Genomic DNA, 26,127 nt, shown 5'->3' with positions numbered 1-26,127 from the left:
TTGGTCACAAAAATGACTTCATACATTCTGAAGAATTTGAGAATCCTTTTCATATCAGTTAGGGCATGAACAGATGCAAGAAAAGTTAATTAATGGTCAAGTTCCCAAGTGTTATTCCCAAGTGTTATTCCAGGCCAGGAATTCAGGATCTTGTTCTTCAAGAGGTTGGATGGTTAGCTGGTGAAAGATAATTACATAATCCCAAAAGCACAAGCTATACCTGTGTTTAATGTGTAGATAAAATGGGATGGGAACTGATTTTTTTTTTCTTATCTAGGCATGCAAAAATCCTGTATTTCTCCCCTCAAGTAGTAGAATGTCACCATTAGAAGGGGATTCTCAGGTCTGGCTTGAATGCACGTAGATTTATCCTGAAGTCCTTTAGCAGTCCCAGTCACAGTTTAGATGCAGGAAACAATTCTTCAAGCTTTAAATATGTTTTCTGGAGCCTATATTGGCATCTGGAGATTATATTGAGGCTATGTAATCCTATATGGTAAGGCAGGATAACTGGGAAAAACTAGTACCAGGCAGAAGGAAGACTTCACACTGTAGACCTGATACAAAGATGACTGATCAGTGTGATAATTGGGCCCAGATCCACACAGGACTAAGGAAGAAGAATGTGCAAAGAATCCAACTTCCTTGAGAAATGGTGGAACAGCAAATGGATTAAAAAATGTGGAAAAATCATATGATGATAAACTCCACTCAAATTAATTGTAAAGAACTGATTCACACTATACTTCCTTTCCTTTTTTGCAACAGTGACAGATGCATATAAGAAAGAAAACTGAGGAATGTGTTGTACTGTACCTCTGAGTGTGCGTATATTGGGAGTGTGTGAGTCATTCAGCAACCCCACTTACCATACTAAGCCCTCCCCTCCCCACCCACCCCCCAAAAAAGCTCTGGACTTCAGTGGAGACTGCAGTCAGCTGCCTCCTGAAATTAACAAACCCAAACAGTACAGCTGGAGAACAAGCATTTGAAGTCTGGAAAATATTGTGCCTGCAGGACTAATTATGCTTTTGCAAACTTTATAAAAACATTGCTGCTTATTTAAAGTTATGCAGCACAAGAGCTCCATCATAATGAATGGCAACTATTATGATGCATGCATACAAACATCTATTTTCTAGAGAAACTGGCAATTAAGGGTTTGTAATGAATTTTAGTCATTTTAATCTCTCTGCAAGACCACTGCAGAATTAGAGACACTACACATGTAAAGAATACTGAAAACCTGTTGCTCATTTACACCCAGCAGAACGGCAGCTCTTACTCTTTACAGAATGAGCATTTTAACAGTACCACCTTTCCCTTGCAATTTTGAAACAAGTGGTGACTGATGCAATTATATCAAATTGGTTAAAAAAAACACACCCAAACTCTGAGTTGTAGGCACCTCAAAGGCCCCATACCCTGTAGTATTATGTAAACGATACAGACCAGAAGATCCTAAACCTGGATAATTTATGACAATTTACCCCTCACCTCCACTGGAAAGAATGTGGACAAATTAGAGAGTATCCAATGAAGGACAATGGAAATGATTAGGAGGCGGGGGTGCATGACTTTATTTAGTTTGCAGAAGAGAGAGGAGGAATTTGATATCTGAAAAGCGGTTCAGAATGGAGCCACGCTATTATCATTGGTGGCAGAAGACAGAACAAGAAGCAATGGTATCAAGTTGTAGTGGGGAAGGTCTAGGTTGGATATTAAGAAAAATTATTTCATTAGGAGAGTAACCCTGAAATGGGATATCTAGGGCTTGACAAAGCCATGGCTGAAATGACTTAGTTGTGGTTGGTCTTGCTTTGAGCAGGAGTTGGACCAGATCAGTGTTTTTCAACCAGTGGTACAAGTACCCTTAGGGGTACTTGAGAGAAGTTTCGGGGGGGGGGGGGGGGGGGGTACATCAACACAACTGAAATTTGGAGAACACTGAATTTTTGTGTTAAGTTTTACAGCGCTTTATTATTTTTGTACTTTTTATACCCCAAAATGTCATCGCCTGCCCAGCTACAATTAAGCTTTTTAAACAAATGTGTTGCAATGGTAGAAAAAAATGTGTGTGTCTGTCTGAAAACTGTAGGTACTGGGAGTACTTACAATTTTTTTTAAAGGAGTATTTTATAAAAAAAGATTGAGAAACACTGCCCTAGAGGACCTCCTGAGGTCTCTTCCAACCATAATCTTGTATGAATTACACTTTAAAATAAATCCTATTGCTATAATATATTCAACTATTGTTTATTTGTTTTATGTTTCACATTGGGAATTCCTTTCTTGATGGCCAAATCATGTGACGTTCTGAGCACCTCTAATGTCGCTCATGGAATCCTCAAACCTATTCACTTTTAAGAGCACTGAGGGCACTCAGCACTACCTTCTAGTGGATTGTGCTCTATTATTTTTAAAGTATCAGTTTACCCACTATTTGCATTTCATTGTAAGTACAGTAGTTGCCCTGTTAAGCTGTCACACTGCAGTATCTGAGCTACCATAGTTATTTTGTCTTCAAAATATTATGGAACTTTGGGATATTTCAGGCCTCTCCATGTGGTTTTCTAAGTGTGCTTTTTAATGGCGCAAAAAAGAAACCTTCTAAGGAGTAGTGACAAAGGAAGAATGAAGATAAATGCCAACCCTTAGAAATAGATACTATAATATTATAATTCTTTGAAACACTATAGAAAATAATGACTATAGTATTTTGAGATTTTTTTTACAGTTGATTACTGTAGTGGCTGTTAAGGGTAGCCTTACTCATAACTAGTCTTCTGACTTACTTCAAAGGTTAGGCTATAAAGTCTGTCTGTCTTTTTATCTATCTGTCTGTCTAATACAGTATTTTTAGACCAAGAGCTCCTGATCTCAGCACCCATAGATTTCCTTACTTACAAAAAGACCGAAGTTTTCCTGGTGATGTGCTCAATAATACTATTGAATTTACTAATGGCAAATAGCTATATCCTTCATAAACTGTGTCTGGCAGAAATATCCCAACTGAACAAAGAAAGGTCATTCTGTTCTCTTGGTTTAAAATGGTGATCTCCCTGTGGACTGAACATGGTGGTAAATCTTTCATCTACAGGAGTCATCAGAGTGTTTTTGATATTCAGAGTCATGAACAATTTATGAATTGATGAGAAACAAACAATTATAGTAGTGCCGGTGAAGGCTAAGAACTATGCACAACATAGTACTGTGCTTTTTTGTTCTGAAATATGTACTTACGCTGTGTTGAAATGGAACAGCAGGAAAGTCTTATGGGAAAAGATCAGACTACACACATGTCTTCAGGCTATGGTATTTTTCATTTTCTTTCTTGATTTGATTATTTGCAAACACAAAATATTACAATTACTTTAATGGAAGCTACTCCTTTAGCTTATCTCTGATGGCAAACTCTTCAAACAGACATTTTTAGTTTGGATTATGTTGATTAATACAAAATGGGCCTAATTTTACATTTACTTAGACACTTTGCATCCCACAGAATTTAGCCCAAATGTGTCACTCTACATATATCAGAGTGCCTAGTTGCTATGGTGATGGATGTTCTTGAAATGCATGTAGCAATAATTAATATACTGATGAGTGAACTGGGTTTTGAGAGGAAAGAAGGTCTTCTGGTTCAGGCACTGGCCTAGCCCTCAGGAAATCTGGGTTCAGTTCTTTGTTCTACCACAGATTTTGGGCAAGAAATTAGTCTCTTTGTTCCTTGTTTGAGTAGAACAATGATGACACTTTCTTTCTCCCACCCACTTCCTGTCTTGTTTACTTAGATAGTAAAGTTTAAGAACAGAGAGCTTGTCCATCTAGGTGTTTGTACAGCACCTTGTAACCAAGAACCCTGATCTTTCTTGATTCTGGGATGATGTCCTTGCTTGTTTGGGACCCTGACTTCCTTGGGCCTCTAAGGGCTAGTATCATACAAATTATAATTAATAATAAATCAGTGTCTTTGCAGGTGGTGCTATCTTTCAAACTACACAGCTTTAGATCTTTTATCTATTGCAAAATGAAATCACGATTTGTGATCTGAGAAACCCACCTAAAGGATCTCATCTTAGATATGAGTTAGAAATAAATTAATTAGTTGATTGGTCTTTTTCCTCCGAGGCTATTATTATTTTATATTATTTTTTGTATTGTAATAGCTCCAGTTCAGAATTGGATCCTATTGTGCTAGGTGCTGCATGCATATAATTTCTTGAAAACTAAGGCGATCAAATGATTTCTTTAAAATTCCCATTAACTGTGAGATAAAAAAAATTAGTCACAATCAACCTCTGTTTTAATTGCAATATTGGACAATAGAGTACCAATTAAAATATTTTATACATATTGTGGACGTTTTTCTACATTTTCAGATGTAACTAAAATCAATATAACAGAGCACAAAATGTCCAGTGCTCACTTTATATTATTATTATTGATTATGAATATTTGCACAGTAAAAAACATAAAAAATATTATTTTTCAATTCACCTCATACAGATACCATGGTGCTATCTCTATACCAGTGGTGGGGAACCTTTTCGGGGTTGGGAGCTACTGACGCACAGAAAATTTAGTAGGAGGCTGCACACAAGTGAGAAGAAAAAAAATCCCTCACTGACTTTCAAGTCACCCCTTTTCCTGCCTTCCTAATGGGGCAGTTGGTGCTGGCCATGATGACACTCAGGGTGGGCAGGGCTGAAACCCACAACACTGGTGTCCCTAAGTCAATGCCCTAAGGCATGCAAGAACCCACCCCATCTCCTACCCTTCAGGTCACCCCTTATCCTGCCTTCCTAATGGGGCAGCTGGGCTAGGTGTGTCCATTGCCAAGTTGGTGGTGGCTGTCCCCGAAGGGTGTGTGTGGGGGGGTAGGTCTCCAACCCTCGACCTCTGGCTTTGGAGGCAGGATAAAAGGCGCCCTGAAAGTAAAGTGGTGGGGCAGGTTCCGTCATGGCCTAGGGGATAGGGCATTCAGGTGGGGAAGGCTCCAATCCCACCCATCCAGGGAGAGGCGGGATAAAGGGCACCCTGAAAGTAAGGTGGTGGGGCAGGTTCTGGGATGGCCTAAGGGGTAAGGTGTTCGCCTGGGGAGGGAAGGGGAGGAGGGCTTGCTCTAGTCCCACCCTTTCCCTGAGTGAGAAGGAGAAAGACATTTCCCGAACACCAGAGCATAGGGGGGCCCGGCCTAGTAGATTTTGTGTGCTCCAGCCCTGCAGGGATGAGTGGGAGGGAGGCCTGTAACACCAGCACAGGCTCCCTAATGCTGGGTGGGAGGACCCTGGGCCTTGGGGGCCAGCTACAGGAAAGCTGGGATCTGCATCCAGCCCCTGGGCCTGAGGTTCCCTACCCCTGCTCTATACCGTAAGGCTATGTCTACACTCGCGGCTTCTTGTGTAATATGCAAATGAGGCTAAGTGTGGAATATCGCCGAGCTTCATTTGTGTACCTAATGAGCCACCATTTTTTTCAGAAGAGGTTCTTGTGCAAGAAGGAGCCTCTACACTGCCCCTTCTTGCGCAAGAAAAACCCTCTTGCGCAATGCCGTTCTTCCTGAAAAGTAATAGATGTAACGGCATTGCGCAAGAGGGTTTTTCTTGTGCAAGAAGGGGCAGTGTAGAGGCTCCTTCTTGTGCAAGAGCCTCTTCTGAAATAAATGGTGGCTCATTAGGTATGCAAATGAGGCTCAGCAATATTCCACGCTTAGCCTCATTTACATATTACTCGCTCAAGAAGCTGCTAGTGTAGACATAGCCTAAAAGTGTAACTTGCGAATATAGAATTATTTATTTATTTATTATGTAATTTCACTCATAACCAAAATAATACAATACTTTAGAAACTAGAAATCGACGTATGAAGGGGGCCTATGAATGTTTAACATATCTGGCTTTTAAATACCTTGCAATTCCAAATACAACAGTGTTATGCGAGTGCTTGATCTCACTTGTAAATAAGAAGTGGGAAGCATTATCTCCTATAAATATCAACAAACTAGTTTGTATTACTGATTGAACAAGAAGAAGAAGGAATGAGTGAATTTGTATGAGATGGATTGAAAACTTTGATTTCTTTTATCTTTTTTTACAGGGCAAATATTTGTAATTAATAATATAAGTGAGCACTGTACACATTGTATACTGCATTGTGATGTAAATCAATATTTTTGAAAATGTAGAAAAAACATCCAAAATATTTATAATAATTTGAAATGGGTAATCTCTTATTGTTTAATAGTATGATTAAAACTGCAATTAATCACAATCGGTTTTTAATTTAGTATCTAGTTCATTTCTTTTGCATTACTTGCACTCATTAACTGTGATTCATTGACAATCCTATCGAAAAGAGATGCTATAGTACTATGATCTTTGGGATATCACAGTTTACCTGAGGACCTATAAAACTGTAAATGCTAGAGCTCAGTTTTTCATTTCCTGTGTGTTTCAAAGACCTTCCTATTTTACCTATAGCAACAAGATAGGTGCAAGTTGCATTGGACTCAGTTAAAAGATTAGAGCCAGACCTCGAGATAGTGAAAACAAGTCCACTTCTATGAAGTGACACTGATTTACACCAGTTGAGGACCTGGTCCTTTGTTTTTGGTTGAACATTCTTCTTGTAATATCAGCTGTTTGATTCTTGATTCTTGAAAGCAGAAAGGAAATATCAGCTCATCTCCAGCTACCAGGATTCAGATCAGCCATCTCTCATCAGACTTTTCTATACCAAGGCAGCATTTGCAAATCCTGTAATATAAATGAGAAACGGAAAAAGGCTTTTATTTATGAATCATGAGTATCACATTATGATTTGACTTCTACTCAGATTGAGGTCACAAACGATGCCCAACCTGAGACAAAAAAGAATGCTAGCAAACATTTAAATAAAAAGGCTTAATTTTGATAAAATCTTCAAGAAAGATATTTTATAATTGGTTTTACATGAGTTAATATCTCTCCCTGTCTTATAATTTTCAGAATATATTTTTTTAACCTCATGGCTACATGCTTTGTCTATTAATGAAAGTTTGTAAATGGAATATTATTCCTGTGTTTGCTTTTATGACACCAAATCAGTATTATTAAAATTGAGAATACACGAAGAAGTCAGTTTTATAATAATAAAAAAATATTCTGAGCATCCCTACCAGATTGGCTACATTTTCCTAAACAAGTAGAGATATGTGAGAACAATAACACAAAGTTCATGGAAAATATTTTATTCAACATGGAGTTCAAGGGCAAATTAAAAAAAAATGAAGATATCCTGATACCCTGTGACTTCACTGAATAATGAGCTCTAACTAGGCATGGAAATTCACTCTCATTTTATGCAGCTAATCTGGAAAAGAATGATGAACTGTTGTAAAAGAAACACATTTTCTGAGAAAAAGCTATAAACATTTCTTAGTCATTTTTTTCAATGTCTATAATTCAATGTCCTTTACTACCATGCAGGACTTATCATCTCACACACAGTTTTATAAGCTATTTTAATCCAACCTTGCATTTTAAGAGGAAGATAAACAAACTACAGGAAACACCACATATCAGGTCTTGGCAAAATACGGCCTGCGGGCCAGATCCGGCCCACCAAGGCACCATATCCGCTCATGGAGGCAGCGGGGAACCCGTCGCACAGAAACACAGCTGCAGGGCTCCATTTCTGTTTTGAAACTGGAGAGGAAGGGAGAAGTTTTAGGAGATGCCCTGCCCTCAGCACATTCCCATTGGCGGGTTTCTGGCAGAAACCACACAATGCGAGCTGCTTGCTGGAATAACAGGCAGCTAAGAAGATTCATGCCCCCTCGTTTGGGCTCACATAGGGTATGTCTACACTACCACCCTAGTTTGAACTAGGGTGGTAATATAGGCAACCGGAGTTGCAAATGAAGCCTGGGATTTGAATTTCCCGGGCTTCATTTGCATAAAGCTGGGCGCCGCCATTTTTAAATGTCCGCTAGTGCGGACTCCATGCCGCGCGGCTACACACGGCACGGACTAGGTAGTTCGGACTAGGCTTCCTAGTCCGTGCCGCGTGTAGCCGCCCGGCACGGAGTCCGCACTAGCGAACATTTAAAAATGGCGGCGCCCGGCTTTATGCAAATGAAGCCCGGGAAATTCAAATCCCGGGCTTCATTTGCAACTCCGGTTGCCTACATTACCATCCTAGTTCGAACTAGGGTGGTAGTGTAGACATACCCATATTCATGAAGCACATGGGCAGGCAAGCAGGCTGACTGTCTGGGAAACATTTTAAGCTCTGTAGGTAGGCAGGCTTGTTTGGCATCACATGTAAGTCTCTTGGCCACAGCCTGCTTCTGTCACTGCAGCTCTTTCTTGGCCCAACTCTCTGTGCCCCCACTCAACATACCCAAACCCTCTGTCCCCCTCTTATTACCATACCCCCTCCCAGATCTTGCACCCCAGTCACCTGCCCCAGATCACAAACCCCTCCTACCTTAGGTCGCATCCCAAACCCCTGCACTCCAGTCCCCCGCCCTAGGTCACAATCGCCTGCTTCATCCCAACTTCCTCCCAGACGCCAGTCTCCCTCCTGTACCCCAGTTCCTTATCCCAAGCTCCCTTCTGCACTCAACCTCCATCCCAGACCCCGCACCTCCTCCATTAATACCATGGAAGAGTGTGGCCCTCGACTAATTTCCAAAATCTTGGAGTGCCCCCCCCCATCAACAATTATTGCCTACCCTTGCCACATACCCAAATGAACAACAGAAATACAGGACTACACCTCATAGGTACAGATTACAATTATAATTACATTTTCCCCATGCCCTTTTGCATGTACTGTATGTACTTTTATGTGGAGTTACTCCTTGATAGTGCTTGCTATATAGCCTACAACTTGGTACACATGGTTCATCAAATCATCCCATAAAGACAACTTGGATAAATAGGAAACACTAAACATTTAATTGCCATTAATCAATGCTATTAATGCACCACTAATGTTAAAATGATGCATAGATGTCATTTGATATTACTGTACACACTTGACATGATAGCTTGCTAAACTTTGTATTGAGCCACTGGATCAAATGATCTTGAAAACATGATGCTTAAAAAGACAAGTAAGGAAATTGTAAAATAGTCTTCTGGTTTCTCTTCAAAACTTGCATGGCTTTCTTAACTGTTTCAGAAATAGCAAACACTGTGAGATTAATTTTTTTTTATTCATAACCTCAAAACAGCTATAAAGTGCAGGCTTGAGATGTTTTTCTTTTGCTGGAATAGATTTGATGGATCTATTTTCAAAGCGCTCATGAATTGTCAGAATATATATATTTTAAGTCTGATTTTTTTCAGATATGTTTGCCATTTCCCCAGCAGTGGAATAATTTTGATGGGAAAGGAGTGAAGAATTAAAGTGTATAGAAATTTCCATAGGAAAGCAGGAAGACAAGCAGTTCAAAGCAGACCCAGCAAGAATTTGTGCAACAGGATTTGACTGCATTCTCTACCAGAGGAAATGGCAATAGTAATGGAGGTTCTGAGACACTTTCACTGCCCAAGTGCCTGAATGACTTGGAACAAAACAGCTTGTGCTGCATTAAATATATATATTTGGTTAATAATTGTTTTATTATAAACACCATTCCACAGACATTTAGCCCTGGTGGACACTAGGGAGTTATTTTGAAATAACTCCTCTTATTTTGAAATAACAAGCGGAGTATCCACATTACCAAGCCTGTTATTTTGAAATAACAACACTTTCTTTCCTTGAGGAATAATGCTTCTTCGTCGAGTAGTGTCCCCGTGGGTGCTCTATTGAAAGTGTCAGGCTCGTCCTGGCACCACAAGTCAGAGATTTTTCATTAGCAGTAGCCCAGCCAGACCACACATGCACGCTCACCGTCTCGCGCCGTTCCCGCTCTTTTGCGGAGCGCGGTCCGGCCCTACCAGTTCCTCCTAACCATCCACAGCCGTAGATGGAATCCAGACAAGTTCCTCCTCCATTCCGAGGAAAAATAAGCATAAGAAAAATAAGAAAGATTAGTTTATTCGTCCCAGTTTAGCCCTTTCCATTAGTTATAATTTATATACATACACACACACGACACACTAGGCTTGACAAACGGTGGCAAAAGCCACTCACCTGGCCCGCACTGCGCATGCGCAAGAGCCGCATTGCACATGCACGTGCTGCTGGTAAACGCAGCTGAAATCTACTCACCACAGGCGAGTAGATTCTATAGTTTGTCGAGCCCTCTCTCTCTCTCTCTCTCTCTCTCTCTCAGTTTTTCTCCTGTTTGTTGTTTGCCAACAACGTAAGAAAGAAAAGAAGACAGAGACAGAGAGACTATTTTAAGATTTCTGGTCACACAGGAAAGTTGCCATCATGCCAAAAAGTATGTGACATGCCGAGACGTGATGCCTGTGTCAGATGGCCATTCACACTGTATTAAGTGCCTTGGGGAGCATCACATCCCTCAAAAGTGCATGCATTGTGTTAAGTTAACCGCCCGAGCCAGGCAGGATAGAGAAATGCGGCTCAAGATGCTTCTTTTCAATAGAGCATTGCAGCCACTAGCCGGAGAGTCACCAGCGGATGAGGCTCCTGTGTTGTGCAAGTCTCAAGACAAGAGGAGTTCCACACCTTACAGGAGCGTGAGTGAAAGAGAGAGATCTGTCACCTCCGGTTTGCCGCCCAGGCATGTTAGCGACAAGCAAGGGCTGTAGCACATCGGCTCAGAACCCTGCCATAATTAATGACCCGGCACTGACTGTGCACGCGATGCTGCGGCCAGAGTCCGAAGGCCGATGCTACCATGAGACCAATAGTCTCGGCACCAAAGCCATCAGCACTGAAGCCATCGGTGCAGACGGCACCATGACATCCACCTGTGGTGCCGATGGCCTCAGCACCTCTACCAGAGGCGCAGGTGGCACCAGTGACATCAACGGAACCGATATTGCCACTACCAATGCCGCTAGCACCATCCTTGGTCTTGTATTAGCATGGGCCTTTGGACTCGTTCGGAACCGGGTGACGTCTCCGCACAGACCAGCCCACACAGCTCCACCTCCTGCGCTTATCTCTCCAATACCCACTAAGGCACAGCGAAAAGCTAAGCATGTTCACACGTCGTCACCTAGTCCAGAGCTGGCTGTCTTTTCTCCGGAGCCTCCTTCTTCAGCTTTGTATCACTCTGGAAGCCAACAACATGTTCCACACTACATTTCTTCCTGGCAACAGTACCTAAGATCACCATGTCGCTCTCTAACACCTTGACAATATTATCATTCTCACCGCTCCCGGTCGCCCTCACATTATTCAGTGAGGTCAAGATCGCCGAGGTCTCCAACACCTTGGGTATATTCCCAACACTACAGGAGTGCAAGCAGGTATTCCCCGAGGTACTCTCCTCATGCATATCATCATAGGCGACATTACACCTATTAACATCACAAGTACCCAACACTCGCATAGTGCAGACTACTCTAGATCTAGATCACTGAGACATAGGCGATCCCTGTCTCTGCAGCATCCGACCCAGGACAACCCGTCTCCTCGTACAGCTCCTCTGACACCCACGGGCATTGTGCTCTCGGCCGCTAGCTAACAGGAGAGGGATGACAACCTGACCCCTGACAGTGAACAGCATTACTTAGATTCCCCCTCCGACCAGTCATCTGACTCACCTGATGACGTAGTGTTTCAGGGGGATTCTTCCCCGACAGATGACTACAAGCAGTTCCTGGGACTGAGCAACTCTTTTAAAAAGCTCCTGGAAGTACAGACCAAAACATGGCACAAAAACAACATCACCTGCTGAAGAACTTATAGCCGTCCCAAAAATCCAAACTAGCACTTCCCTTTGACGAGGCCATCCTGGAAATCGGTAATGACATCTGGCAAACTCCAGCCTCTACACTGCTGACGAACAAGCAGTCGGATAAAAAGTACTAAAAAGGCCACAGAATTCTTGTATACACATCCCCAGCCCAATTCCATCATCATGGATGCTGCTCAGCAGAAAGCAAAAACTTCACAGGGCAAAAGCGCCAGCAGTGACAAAGGTGAAAAACGCTTGGACATTTTGGGTAGAAAAGTTTATTCGTCTACCACTGCCACGCTGAGGATGGCTAATTGCGTGGCTCTTCTCGCCAACCACGACTTCGACAACTATACTAAGTTAGTTACTAGAATACTTACCTGACGCCAAGAGGCAGATCCTGAAAGTGGTTGTCCAGGAGGGCTATACAGCAGCTCGTACAGCACTACAAATCACCTCAACATTGCAAACACAGTGGAGTGGACCACGGTCATGTCGGTGGTCATGCGCTGCGCCTCCTGGCTCCACCTCGCATCAGTCCCAAAAGACCTACAATCAAAGGTAGAGGGCTTACCTTTTGACCAGCAGTTGCTTTTTGCCCAAAATACTGATCAAGTATTCCACTTGGGCAAGGACTCTCGCACCACATTGAGAATGCTGGGAATGTACACGCCACTGTACAGATGAAGGAGATACTTGCCCTACAATTAGCAGAGACCATTCTCTTATGATGCTCCCCGCTTTAGACCATATGACCAACCGAGACAGAGACAATGCCCACTGAAGCATTGCCAGCAGCCCAACAAAGTGTCCAATCAACAATACACGTAGCAGCAGGTCTATCGAGGGACTGCATGCCATCCTTACCGAGGGTCCACATGACACAGGAGGTTTATTCCGTCACCAGTTGAGGCCATATCACCTGTGCTGGTTCGCTATAACCACCAACCGTTTGGGTCCGAGAGATCCTCACATCGGGCTTCCCCATCCCTTTCACTACTCTGCCTCCTCCTGCCCCTACTTCCCCATCCCTTTTCAGGAACCCCTCTCACGAACCTCTTCTGCACCAAGAGGTCTCACTCCTCCTTACCATCGGGGCAGTGGAGAGGGTACTGGATCAATTCTGAGAGAAAGGCTTCTATTCCTAGTACTTCCTCACTCGAAAGAAGGTTGGAGGCCAATCCTGGATCTGTGCCAGCACAACCGCCACCTTCGAAAACACAAATTCAAAATGGTCATGTTAGCCTCAAACATTCCAGCTCTAGACAAAAGGGATTGGTTCGCGTCCCTCGATTTATAGGACGCCTACTTTCATGTAATGATCCACCCGGCCCACAGGAGGTTCCTCCGTTTCGTACTGGGCGTGGAACACTATCAATACAAAGTGCTATTGTTTGGGCTCTTGGCAGTGCCAAGAGTATTTTCCAAGACCCTAGTGGTCATTGCTGTCTACCTCTGATGTCTCGGCATCACGATCTTCCCCTATCTGGATAACTGTCTACTGAAGGCCCCCACCTTAGACGAGGCAACGTTGGCAGTCAACACAACCAGGGCAGCGTTTGAAAATCTGGAGCTCATTATCAACCTGGCAAAATCTTCCCTAACGCTGTCCCAATCTCTGGAATTCATCAGGGCAAGGCTGGATTCAATAACTGCAAGAGCATACTTACCCCTGGACAGGTTTCATACCATCCATGATCTGGTCCATACCTTATTGGTCACTCCCAAGACCCCCATACTTACCTGCCTACAATTGCTGGGACACATGGCTGCCACTACTTATGTTGTGCCTCACTCAAGGCTCCATTTATGGTGCCTTCAGCATTGGGTACTCACTGTATATGCACCAGGAATCCAGAGCACGTGCAAGGTAATCTCTGTTCCCAAAAATGTCAGAGACTCATTAGTGTGGTAGCGCACCCCCAAGAATATGCTATCAGGCATTCCATTCCATGGCCTGAAACCAGCTGCACAACTCGCCACAGATGCATCCTTACTCGGTTGGGGGGCCCACTTACAGAGCTATCATGCTCAAGGTCTGTGGGCACCTCAGGAGTCCCTGCAGCACATAAACTTTCTTGAACTGTGGGCGGTGTCCAACGCTTGCAAACACTTTCTACACATCATACAAGGTACCACAGTACAGATCCTCACCGACAACATATGCACTGTTTATTACATCAACTGGCAGCGCAGCGCTCGATTTCGATTCCTCTGCACCGAGTCCATTGGTTTATGGAATTGGGCTATCTGACACAGGATCACCCTTACCACGGCATACCTCCCCGGCAAGCACAACACTATTGCTGATGACCTCATCAGGAGTTTTTCCCCACAACACGAGTGGGAATTGCTCAATGTTGTGGCCCGCTACCTCTTTGAACACTGGGGATATCCCAGGATAGACCTCTTCACCACATAGTACAACAAAAAGTGTCACCGCTATTGCTTGAGGGCAGGCATCAGCGCAGCTTCTCAAGGGGATGCCTTCCTCCTTGACAGGGGTCATCACCGCTTGCTGTACATTTTCCCCCGATTATACTCATACCACGAGTATTGGAGGAAATAACAATGGACGGGGCCACAATGATATTGATAGTGCCATTTTGGCCCCGACAGACGTGGCTGCTGCAGTTATCACGGTTGTCTGTGTCCCAATCATGACTACTACCGAATCTATACAACTTACTGTTGCAACATCACGGTACAGTCATCCATCCTCATATCGACCGCCCGCACCTCACTGTATGGCTCCTAGTTGGCTCTAAAGTCCTGAAATGACTTGTTCTCAGGCAGTAAAGGATATCCTCATACACAGTAGATGCCAGACCACTCAAAAGACCTATCTTCATAAATGGCATCAATTTCAGTCATGGTGTGCGGCGAGAGGTGTCAACCCTCTTTCTATGCCTATCCAAAAAATACTTGATTATATCCTCTAAAGATGGAAGGCCTGGCAATATCCCCCCTTAAAGTTCACTTGGTGGCAATATCAGCCTTTCAAGCTCCCATCAATGACTATTCAATTTTTGCTCACCCATTAACCAAAAGATTTTTGAAGGACCTTGCGAACCTATACCCCGCTCACAGACCTCCTCCATAGCCATGGGACCTAGGTCTAGTCCTGGACACTTTAACTCATCCTTCCTCCCCCCTCCCTTCGAGCCACTTGCAACATGTGATCTCTGCACTCTCACTATGATGGTGACATTCCTGCTTGCCATCACCTCGGCATGACGACAGCATGAGTGAACTGGCAGCGCTTTCTGCTGATCCCCCGTATGCATTATTCACCAAGCACCTCCTTTTTGCCAAAGGTAAACTCGACCTTTCACATAAATGAACCTATAAGCCTACCAATCTTTTATCTGAAACCGCACTTCACAATGGAAGAGATGCACTGACATGTGCTGGACATCAGAAGAGCACTTGCCTTTTAACTAGAAAGGACATGCGTCTTTCAAAAATCGCAGCATCTCCTGTTATCTATAGTGGAGCATTCAAATGGGATGGCAACCTCCATGGCCTTTCTCAAGGGTGCTCTGTTGCAGAACATATGCCGTGCAGCTAGCTGGTCCTCTACTCTGACTTTTGCCAAGCACTACGCCATTGCAAACATGCTAAGAAATGATTCTGCAGTGGCCCAGGCTGCCCTATCCACAGCACAGAGACCTTGAATCTGAAGCACATCACTAGTACTGGACCACTGCTATGCTCACCTTCAGTGGAGCACCCATGGGCATACTACTCAATGAAGAAGAAAGAGTTACTCACCCTGTTCAGTAACATCTGTTCTTCGAAATGTGTGTCCCTATGGGTGTTCCACAACCCATCCTCCTCTCTGCTTCGGAACTAATATCTTTGTCTTTCAGATACTTCCGGCTAGGAGGAACTGGCGGGCCCAGACTGCGCTCCACAAAAAGAGCACAAATGGTATGAGATGGTGAATGCGCATGCGTGGGCCGGCTGGGCTACTGCTAATGAAAAATCTCCAACTTGTGGCACCGGGATAAGCCCGCCGCCTTCAGTGGAGCACCCACAGGAACACACATCTCGAAGAACAGATGTTACTGTACAGGATAACTCTTTCTTATTTCAAAACAGCTATTCTGAAATTGCAGTAGTGTAGACATTCCACTGCTGTTATTTTGAATTAACTACTCCCCAGAGTCATTCAAACTAATTACTCCCCAGTGCTTCCTGGGACTCTAAGTTGAGGGAGTGGCCTCGGACTAAACTCGTGGCTTCCCTGTAGTGTGGACATGCTATTTTGAAATAGTTATTTCGGGACTTATTATTTTGAAATAAGTTAATCAAAATCATTTCCTAGTGTAGACATGCCCTTACTGCTCCCACTGGTGCCTCTTTGACACTTGGTCTGAAGAAGATATAAAAAAAGTTTAAAGAAACTATATCATTTGAAAATAAAAAATTAAAATTAGGTAAAGAATTACAAAAGTTAATATTGATGCCTACTACACACAAGCAAGGAGTATGGAAAGTACAGTAAGTAAATTTTGTTCTCAGCCATTTGCTTATAAATCAGACAGAAGAGGATGGCACTTTGGGAGACCAGGCAAATCTTCAGACAGACATGGACAGTCACAGAGCCTACACTGCAGTTATGGGCAATATAGGCCCTCCTTCATCTCACTGGGCTGCAAGATTGTCATAACCAGGATGGTCTCCTGGGATAGGGTAATTTTGTTCACTATGTTTGTGTACCTAGAACTTGTGGGATGTGCTGATTGAACTATAGCAGTACTTGCCTGGAAAGCATGTATGGCTCTCATGGTCAATGCTTTATGTGCATATCACTTTAGTAATAATCATACAAAAATCCTGCAAGGTTGGAAACAAGTAGACTCTGGCAATCCTGTAAATTGGGAACGGTAAACAAAATGTCTCAAGGACCACACATACAACCCAAAGCGATAGGCCACAGACTGCCTCTTTCTCTCTCTCTTTGTATAATTAATTATGAGCAGGGCTCGACAAACAATGTAATGTACTCGCCCGGGGCCAGTAGACTACACCCTGGAAGAACCGGCGCAGAGCAATCTGCGCAGGCGCAGAGCGATCTTCGCATGCGCAGAGCGCAGAACCGCGTGGCTGGTGAGCAGGGCTTGCCGCCGCTCAGCAAGCCCTGATTATGAGTAATTAATAATTGTCATTTATATGGAAAAAATGAGCAATTATTTGTTACATAGCTTATGCAGTTCTCTCAAACTGCAGCAATCTTACAATTTAAATTACCAATCCTGTACTATATAGTAACAGTCATTTACACTAGAAGTCCGCGATAGCTCCAGGTTAAAAAGAATCTCCTGCCATGAAGATGTGATAAAGTTTAAGTAGAAAGTCGATCCCCTCTGCATGACTTCAGAGAGACATCTTGCTAGTTGTAAGACCTTGCTGGATGCAGTTTTTGGCCTTGTGCTTTCAAAGTGATATTCTGATGCTGAATCAAGCCCAGATTCACTTTGGTTCTTTTTTTTAACACTCTCCTGTTTAATTAGTGAGCTGTACTTGAAAATGGTTTGACTCTTTTTGATGTGTGGCTACTGCTTGTGGACTAGAAGCAGGATTGTGCTTTGAACATCAGATTACAGAAAATTCTGGTGTAAAAACTGGATAAAACATCAATTTTCTGCAGACAACAAGAGAATGGCCGTGTATACTATATCTTCCCTGATGGAGCATGCGGCTGTATATGCTGTGCTTTTGTCCTATACAGTGGACGAAAGTGATTCACAAAAACAGAACATTATGCTGGAAATATTTCTTTGACAGGGTTAGTGGCCTGGGAAGGTGTCAGCACTGTGTGTGTGTGTGTCTGTGGATGGGGAGGGGGTTTACAGGCCGCAAGGCAAATGTGATAAACCTTGATTTTTTGTCACAGCTCCACATGACATTCTTATAAACAAACTAGGGAAATGTGGTTTGGCTGGAATTTGGTTTGAATGCACAACTGGTTGAAAAGTGCTGACCCCAAAGGGTAGTTACCAATGGTTCACTGTGAAAATAGGAGGACATATCTAGTCAGACCCTGCAGTGATCGGTCCTGAGTCCAGTTCCATTCAGTATTTTTATTAATTATTTTGATATTTGAGTATAGCATATACTCATATAATTTGCAAATGATACCAACCTGGGAGGGCTTGTAAGAACTTTGGAGGACAGGATTAGAACTCAAAACAATCCTGACAAACTGAAGAACTGGTCTGAATTCTTCCCTTAGGAAAGAAAACCAAATATACAACTAGCTAGCAAGATAGTAGTATCACTGAAAAGGAACTGGGGGTTACAGTGGATCACAAATTGAATATGAATTGTTATTGTGATGCAACAGCAAAAAAGGGTAATATTCTGAGGTCTATTAAAAGGAGTACTGCATGAAAGAAATAGGAGGTAGTTGTCCCATCTGACTCCATGCTGATAAGGCCTCAGACGGAGTACTGAGCCCAGTTCTACGTGCCACTCTCTAGGAAAGATATGGACAATTTGGAAAGAGCCCCAAGAACAATAAAAATTATAAAAGATTTAGAAAACTTGACCTGTGAGGAAAGGTACCAATTGCTCATCATGCCCCTTGTAGGTAGGATAAGAAGTAATGCAGCAAAAGAGATTTAGGTGAGATAATAAGAAAAACGTTCTAACCATAATGATAGTTAAGTTCTAGAATAGGCATCTAAAGGAGATTGGAGAATCTTCATCATTGGAGTTTTTTATAATCAAGTTGGAAAAATACTTATCAGAGATGATTTAGGTTTCCTTGGTCCTGACACAGAGCAGAGGGCTAAAGCACCTTTCCAACTTTACATTTCTATAATTCTATTATTTAAGGCTTTAGACCTCCTAATTAGTGTAACAGCCATAAGATAGCCTTAATACTTATACTTCTGCATATGTATCCTGGGTTATGTGAACAGCATACTGTAAACATTGCACCACTGATAGCCAGAGGAGTGATAAATCAGGAACATGTCAAGGAAAGTAAGATTGCTATGATCTCATGCTGCCTTCAAGGCAGTGAGGGATCTGTGATAGATAGCTGACCTTTCAAATGTAAGGGAAGGAGAGTATATTTTTCTGATTATATTTATGAGGGTTTATGGTTACAATTATATAAAAAGTGTTTTGGCTCATACTTTGAGGACTCAGTTTGTAAATATTATTGAAACTGTCAATTAAAAAAGTTGCTACTTAATTCAAATACTATGACTGCTTCCATCTACAGGCCTTTCAAAAAGTTAGGGCCTGATCCAAATTCTACTGTGTTAACTGACAGATTTCCATTGATTTCAATGAACTTTGGATCAGGTCTTTACAAAGCAATTTGTGTAGCGAGGTGAGCAATTTTGAAAGACCGGTGTGTGACTACTATGGACCCCATGAGTCATTCTACTCACTTCAGTTCACATAATAGAATCCAGCATAGTTCAGTGCTAAGTAATACATTTAACAAACACTGCCAAGGCAAATGCAGAACCTAAACAGAATATTTGTCAAAGGGTACAGGTTGAACCTCTCTAGTCCGGTACTCTGTGTCTGGCAACATCCATGGTCCGGCATGATTTTAGTTAGCTGGATGTCCACGTATCATGGGTGTTGCCAAGTTTCCCATGATAGTAAAGTTTGTTTACAGCCACCAGTCCTGGCTTTCAGTGTTCAGTGCTGTTATTTAGCCTTAATTTATCTCTGAATATCTCCTAAGAGCCTAGTAAACAGTAGGGCTATGTCTACACTCACTGCTTCTTATGTGAGTAATATGCAAATGAGGCTAAGTGTGGAATATCGCCTAGCCTCATTTGCATACCTAATGAGCCTCCATTTTTTTCAGAAGAGGCTCTTGCTCAAGAAAAACCCTCTTGTGCAATGCCGTTCTTCCTCTCAAGTAATAGGTGTAATGGCATTGTGCAAGAGGGTTTTTCTTGCGCAAGAGCCTCTTCTGAAAAAAATGGTGGCTCATTAGGTATGCAAATGAGGCTCGGTGATATTCCATGCTTAGCCTCATTTGCATATTACTCACACAAGAAGCCGTGAGTGTAGACATTGCCTAGAAGTGTTAGTAATGCTGCTACATAATATTGACCTCCTGTGGTTCAGTAAATTCTCTAGTTCAACACTGGTCAGGTCCAGATAATGCTGGACTACAGAAGTTCAACCAAAATTTTAAGGAAACATCTCCAAACAGAAATGAGACAGAAGCATCAGACTGGAGAAAGAGGATGGCTGGGGGTGCCCCTCCTTGTGGAACTTCCCTACTCCTGAGTCTTCCACCTTTAGACACACTTTCGGCAGGCTGGAGGGGAAGGCAGAAGTTCCCCCTCCCCACTCTGGATTCATACAGGAACATTTCTGGAGTGAGGGGAAAGTGCACAGTCTGCAGAATTCCTCATTCTGGGTAGGGAGATCTATCCCTGGCAGCCTGCATACTGAACCCGTCTTCCCCACCACCCCAGAGCAATTATTTTAAATGAAGAAAAGCAAACATTAATTGAGTTAAGGGCCCAAGCAATGCCAGTTAAATCTTCTGGTATATAAATATTAACAAACATCTTTGAATCCTAGCACCTGACTGGCTACTACATTGTTGCTGATTATAATGGGAGGTTCACATCTCACACCAATATGCACACTTTGCCCCTGGTGTATATTGTCCAATGAAGGGGAATTCCTGCGCTGCTCTATGAAATCACCCAAACCTCAGGTCAGTGTGGTATATTTTACTGTGTAACACAAACCATCCCTTCTCTTGCCTACAGGAGATGCACAGCTTCTTATTTCTGCACTCATAGAAGTCAAAGGCAAACCTTGCACTGGTCAATATCAGAGCAATGTCCTGGGGGTGATAAATGAAAACATGGCACATTTTAGATGTACCTTAGTCATCTGTCACAGAATTACTATTTAATTTAGGGTTCATTTACGATTTCAGATACACCGGCCATTGGGGTCAGATTCTGAGCTTGTCAATAAAAAGGTTTAAATTATGGAGGAAATGAACATGCTGTGCAAAGTGGCTGGCAGATTCTACTTGTGCAGCTGAGCTGTGAATATGGGAAGGGTCGCCAGAAAATATGTCTATTTCTCTCTTTTCTGGATTGGTTGCTATGTGGGTATATGTGCAGGCATATATGACATCTCCTACATGTCCCTGCCCTCTCCACAGTTCACAGAGTCAGCTGTGGAGATTTATTCTGCATCAGGAATTCCCTTGCTTTTATAAACATGGGCAAGAGCCCTGTACCTTTTAAGCTGCTTTTAATGCGTGCATGGGTACATAATGACCTTAGTTAGCAAGTACCTAATTGCATATACGTTAACATATTGATGGTACCATCCATATTCACATATATGGTTACTGATTTTAATAATTGTCAACTAAACGCTTTTGCAGAGACTTTACCGTAGCAACATTTGTATGGCAAGCATGCCCAGTTTTGTTCATATCTTGAAAAGCAGATGGGAAGCATCTCACTGAAGCTGCTCAAAGACAAACTGCTTGATTTCTCAGTCCCATAAAAGCCAGGATCAATTCCATATTCCTGTCAGCTAATATTGTACAACTTCATCATCATCTGCCATCATAAATTATTTCTAATGCTACTTTCATCACAGTTTGTCTTTGTTTTAAATTTAATCTTGTAGAAAAAAAATCTTGCTCTTGTCATTGGCTTGCAAATTGATATGTGTGCTGGACAGTGTCCCTGTTCATATTTGATTGTTACTGGATGAGCAGCTTGGTGAGACCAAAGTGGTTATGAGAAGATAATGTGACTACGCTGTGATAGCAAGAAACATTGTCAGGCTCAAACCGTAATATTTTACAAAACACCCACGGATGTGTTAAAAACGTCAATAAGAGAACCTTTAAATTAATAATAATAATAATTAAAAGAAGCTCTGCCATCTGTCATCATAACAGAGCCACCAATCATTACCATGATGTCATTTTTTAAAAGAAAACAAATGCAGCAGAAATTGAATTGCCTATATGCCGTTGCTCAAGATATTTGGTAAAACTAACAATAATAAATAGCGAGATGGGGTACCGTATTCCTGTGCAATTATGGTATTTCTAATTTCATCATATGCATAAAAGTCAGAAAGTGGTTGGACCTTTAATTGTTTCATTATAGAATGGGCATGGATTATTCTTCCCACTGGGTAGGGAAATACATAATTGGATGGGCAATTAAAATAACAGTTCAACCTATATGAATATTTTTCCACAAGCTGAAATTATGTTAGAAATGAGTTCAAGTCTCAACATTCAGATCCCTATTTCCATATAGACCTCCTATGGTGAGAAGGTTTTTGGAGCTGGTGGTGTGATTCAAACTGTACAGCAAGCAGCCAATCTCCAAATTGGATTTAGCCTATATTTTATAACCTGATCAGTGCATGTAAGTGTGCGTTCACAAGGAGGGGAGCATTCTCAAAAGCACTTTGACGTTAATGAGAGCTTAACTCATGCCTTCAATAGAAGTAGTAGGAATCCAAAAGAATTGTTTTAAAAATCCCACCATAAATGTCCAATGCACACATGAACAGGAAGTCAAAGGAAGATTCCTCATACCCCCATATGACATTAACAGTTATATGGAAAACTCTCATTGTTTTCAGAATTTGAAAGCTCCCATTTAGCCACCAAGGTAAAGCAGCCAGATTTTTCAGAAGAGCTCAGTATACTGAGTTATCTTTTTCACAACCTGGCCCTGCTGTGCCTAAAGGGCAACTCTCTTGGACAAAAGGGATGCCTTTGTTAGAAGCCCTCAGCGTTATTCAGCCATTCAGTGGGAGTCAGCCTGCACACATATCATTGCAAGATCAGAGCATAAGCAAATGCATAAATGAGACGTCTCTGACAAAACATGATGTTTAACTCCCCGGAGAATGTATTTTGGAAACTGTAGTATGTGGGCTTCATAAGCTTTACTGGAAAAATATGAATCAAAGCTACACTGAACATCTTTCAGCTTTACTCATGCACTGCTTTACTATGTTACTTTGTTCTATACTGAGGGTATTATGTTCCAAAAATCCGGTGTGCTACTTCATAGCATTTCCACCATGTGTGGGCATCATGCACATGCAGTAAAGCCGGGGTGGGCAAAGAGGTCTCTGTGGACTGAATCCAGCCTGCCAAACAGGTGGATCTGGCCCGGGGCTGCCCTGATGCTCCTCCACCCCAAGCCAATCGAGACCTGGGGACAGGGGAACGCGCAGTCTTGTATCCCCGCCAGGGGCGTACACCAGCTATTTTAAAATAGCTGGCATTTCTCTCAAGCCGCCATGAGCCCCTAGCAGGGTGGGAGCAGGGGGTGAGGGACTTTGTGCACTTTCCCCATCACCAAGCCCTTCCACTGGACACTTCCCACTGCGGCACCTAAAGGGAACCACCATGGGCTATGTCTAGACCAGCTGTTTTGAAATAGCTGGCGATTCTCTCTAGGCACTGGGGTGGGAGTGGAGGTGGAGGTGGAGGGGGGGAGACTTCACATGCTCCCCCACCCCCAGGCCAAACAGGGGCTGTGAGAGGGGTAGCACAAGAAGTCTCTTGGCCCCACCCCTTCCTCCTGAGGCCCTGCTATCCCAGAGCCACTTCAGAAATTTATGAAGTGGCCCCCTTTTAAAAATTATTGCCCACCCCTGCAGTAAAGTGACAGACATGTTTTGTAAGGAAAGTAGGGAATATGAAGGTGAGCATGTGTCAATCTGTAAAACATAATACTAGAAGATTTATCTAGCATTGTTCTGGTCCTTAACTCAATTAATTTTTGTTTTTTTGGAAAATAAAATGAAAATGTACCTGCTTCATTTAAATGATTGCTTTGGGGAGTAGGAGCTCAGTATAAATGCTGCCCTGTGGAGAGAGTTCAACCCCATCCCTCTCTCACTTGGGGCCAGGTGAAAAGGAGCACTGCATGGCCACTGCAGCTCCAGTGGGCACATCTGGGGGAGGGTGCATATCCTTTGACAGGGCAGGTACAAGTTCATCTGTTCCCTGTGCTCCCCAGCCAGAGTGAGGAATGCAGCAAATTCTGCACTTTCCTCTTGCTTCCTGACAAAGGGGAGCAGCGAGCAATGTTCACATATGAATTGGGGCTGTGGGGGGAAGAGCTTCAGCCCCATACCCTCACTAAAGGGTATCTGGAGGTTGGGAGGCACGGGGCTATGGCAGTCCCGGATGGGGGAGGCATCTCCAGACAGCCCCTTTCACCTGTTTTCTGTATGGTTTCAGAAAAGCAATCCCATTCCAGGCACATTCCATTTTCCTGACACAACCAAAACCTTACCTTGCTTTAAGTTATGATAATAGGAAGCTGTATACCAAACTTGAGCTATGTCTAGACTACACTGATCTATTGGAAAAAGGTACGCAAACTGTGCTCCACAATTTTTTGGAAGAGGTTTTTCTGGGCCAAATTTTGGAAAAACCTCCTCTTTCGGAAGAACCCTTCTTCCTCGTGGAAGGAGGAAGACAGGACTTCTGAAAGAGCATGTCTGCTCTTCCGCAAAGAAAAGCGGTATCCCAGAAAAAAAACTCCATAGTGTAGACATGGCCTTAGACTTTGTTCAAGAATTGTTCCTAAGTAGTAAGTGGTAGGATCACCAACAGACTTTCTCAAATATATACAGGCAGTCCCCGGGTTACGTACAAGATAGGGACTGTAGGTTTGTTCTTAAGTTGAATCTGTATGTAAGTCGGAACTGGCGTCAGCCACTGCTGAAACTGATCAGTTTCAACCGTGGCTGAATCTGGATGCCAGTTCTGACTTACATACAGATTCAACTTTAGAAACCCAGGCGTCCCCAAGTCAGCTACTGCTGAAACTGATCAGCGGCTGATTCCAGGAAGCCTGGGGCAGAGCAACTCTGCCTCGGGCTTCCTGTAGTCAGCCGCTGGTCAGTTTCAGCAGCGGCTGACTTGGGGACACCTGGGGCAGAGCAGTTGTGGTGCTGCTGGGTTGCTCCAGTAGCGCGGCTCTTCGGCGCTACTGGAGCAACCCAGAAGCACCCCAGCTGCTGACCAGCAGCAGCTGAATCAGGACTCCTGGGGCAGAGCAGCTGGGGTGCTGCCGGGTTGGTCCGGAGCAGCGCTGCGGGACCAACCCAGCAGCCCCCAGCTGCTCTACCCCAGGGGTAGGCAAGAAAAGCCTGGTCTGCTGGGGGGGCACTAGCTACCCCTGGACTGGGGTGGTGACGCCCAAGTCCTCCACGGCTTTGCTCCGTCTCCCTGGTCTGCTGACCTGGGAGACACGGAGCAAAGCCGCAGAGCAAAGCGGGAGAGTCCAGGTGCGCCACGCTGTCCCACTGCTGGCGTGTTCCGAGGCTTTGCTCCCCATCTCCCTGGTCTGCTGGTCAGACCAGGGAGACGGGGAGCAAAGCCTTGGTTGGAGCATGCCCACAGCGGGACAGCCCGGGCGCGCTTAAGCTGTCCCCCTGAGGGCGTGCTCCGCGGCTTTGCTCCCCATCTCCCTGGTCTGACCTGGTCTCCCCGTCTCCCTGGTCTGCAAAGCTGCGTGGGAAGATGCGGAGCAGCTTTTCTCGCCCTGGAGTACATGGGCGGCAGGACCGCGAGGTCCCGCAGTCCGTGTCCTCCGGGGCAAGAAAAGCCGCGTTCATAACTGCGGATCCGACATAGATCGGATCCACGTAAGTCGGGGACTGCCTGTAGTAGATTCTGGATAAACTACATTGTTATTATGACTTTTCTTTTAAAAAAAATCTGCAGTTACTGTTAAATAGTTATGCAGGTGGTTCCTTTAAAGAAGCAAAGTACAAACTGTGCATGTGATCCAGCAATGCTTGACATGTGGGGCTCTCTAGTACCCAGATCTTGAATGGAGTGGCAGAAGAATGTTCATTATAGCTCAGGAGAAGGGTCCTTATATATAATACCCATAGTCTAGAGCTGTCTTGGTATTGGTCCAGTTCCTGGCTGGTGATACTGCCCAATGTTACTAAAGAATTAGGCCCAATTAGGGATTCTGTTGCTTTCTTATTGTGGTCTTTAGAGATCTTCAGGGAACCTGCTGACATGCCCAATTGGAGGATATTTTTTTTCTTTAAAGAACGAAAAATGCATTATCTATTTCAAAACTGAATGTGATAGTCAAATATTTTTCCTAGTTTGCCAGCATCAGGAAGCATCAAGGTCTGATTTAACTTCCTCCTTCCAAATTTCTCTTTTTTTAACATCAGGTAAAATTATATGTGGGACTCCTAGAACCCTAGGTAACTTTACAGTCCCAGAGTACCAACACATTTCTTTGTGTGTGTGTGTGTGTGTGTGTGTGTGTGTG

At 43.4% G+C, this 26,127-nt stretch overlaps 1 long non-coding RNA gene across 2 annotated transcripts in view; it reads right to left on the bottom strand.

The window, feature by feature from the left end:
* Positions 1-10,254: 10,254 nt before the first annotated feature.
* LOC142830656 (uncharacterized) overlaps positions 10,255-26,127 on the bottom strand; it is a 45,489-nt gene continuing 29,616 nt past the window's right edge. For both annotated transcript variants that reach the window (XR_012906093.1, XR_012906094.1), the window contains 2 exons: positions 12,903-13,022; positions 10,255-12,361 (listed from right to left, as the gene is read on the bottom strand). This is a non-coding gene — a long non-coding RNA (uncharacterized LOC142830656). The remainder of the gene's footprint in view (positions 12,362-12,902; positions 13,023-26,127) is intronic.

This window comes from Pelodiscus sinensis, chromosome 9 (genome assembly GCF_049634645.1).
Source record: "Pelodiscus sinensis isolate JC-2024 chromosome 9, ASM4963464v1, whole genome shotgun sequence".
NCBI classification, from domain to species: Eukaryota; Metazoa; Chordata; order Testudines; family Trionychidae; genus Pelodiscus; species Pelodiscus sinensis.
Note: the sequence above shows the minus strand (reverse complement) of the source record. Positions and strands in the feature narration are given on the sequence as shown.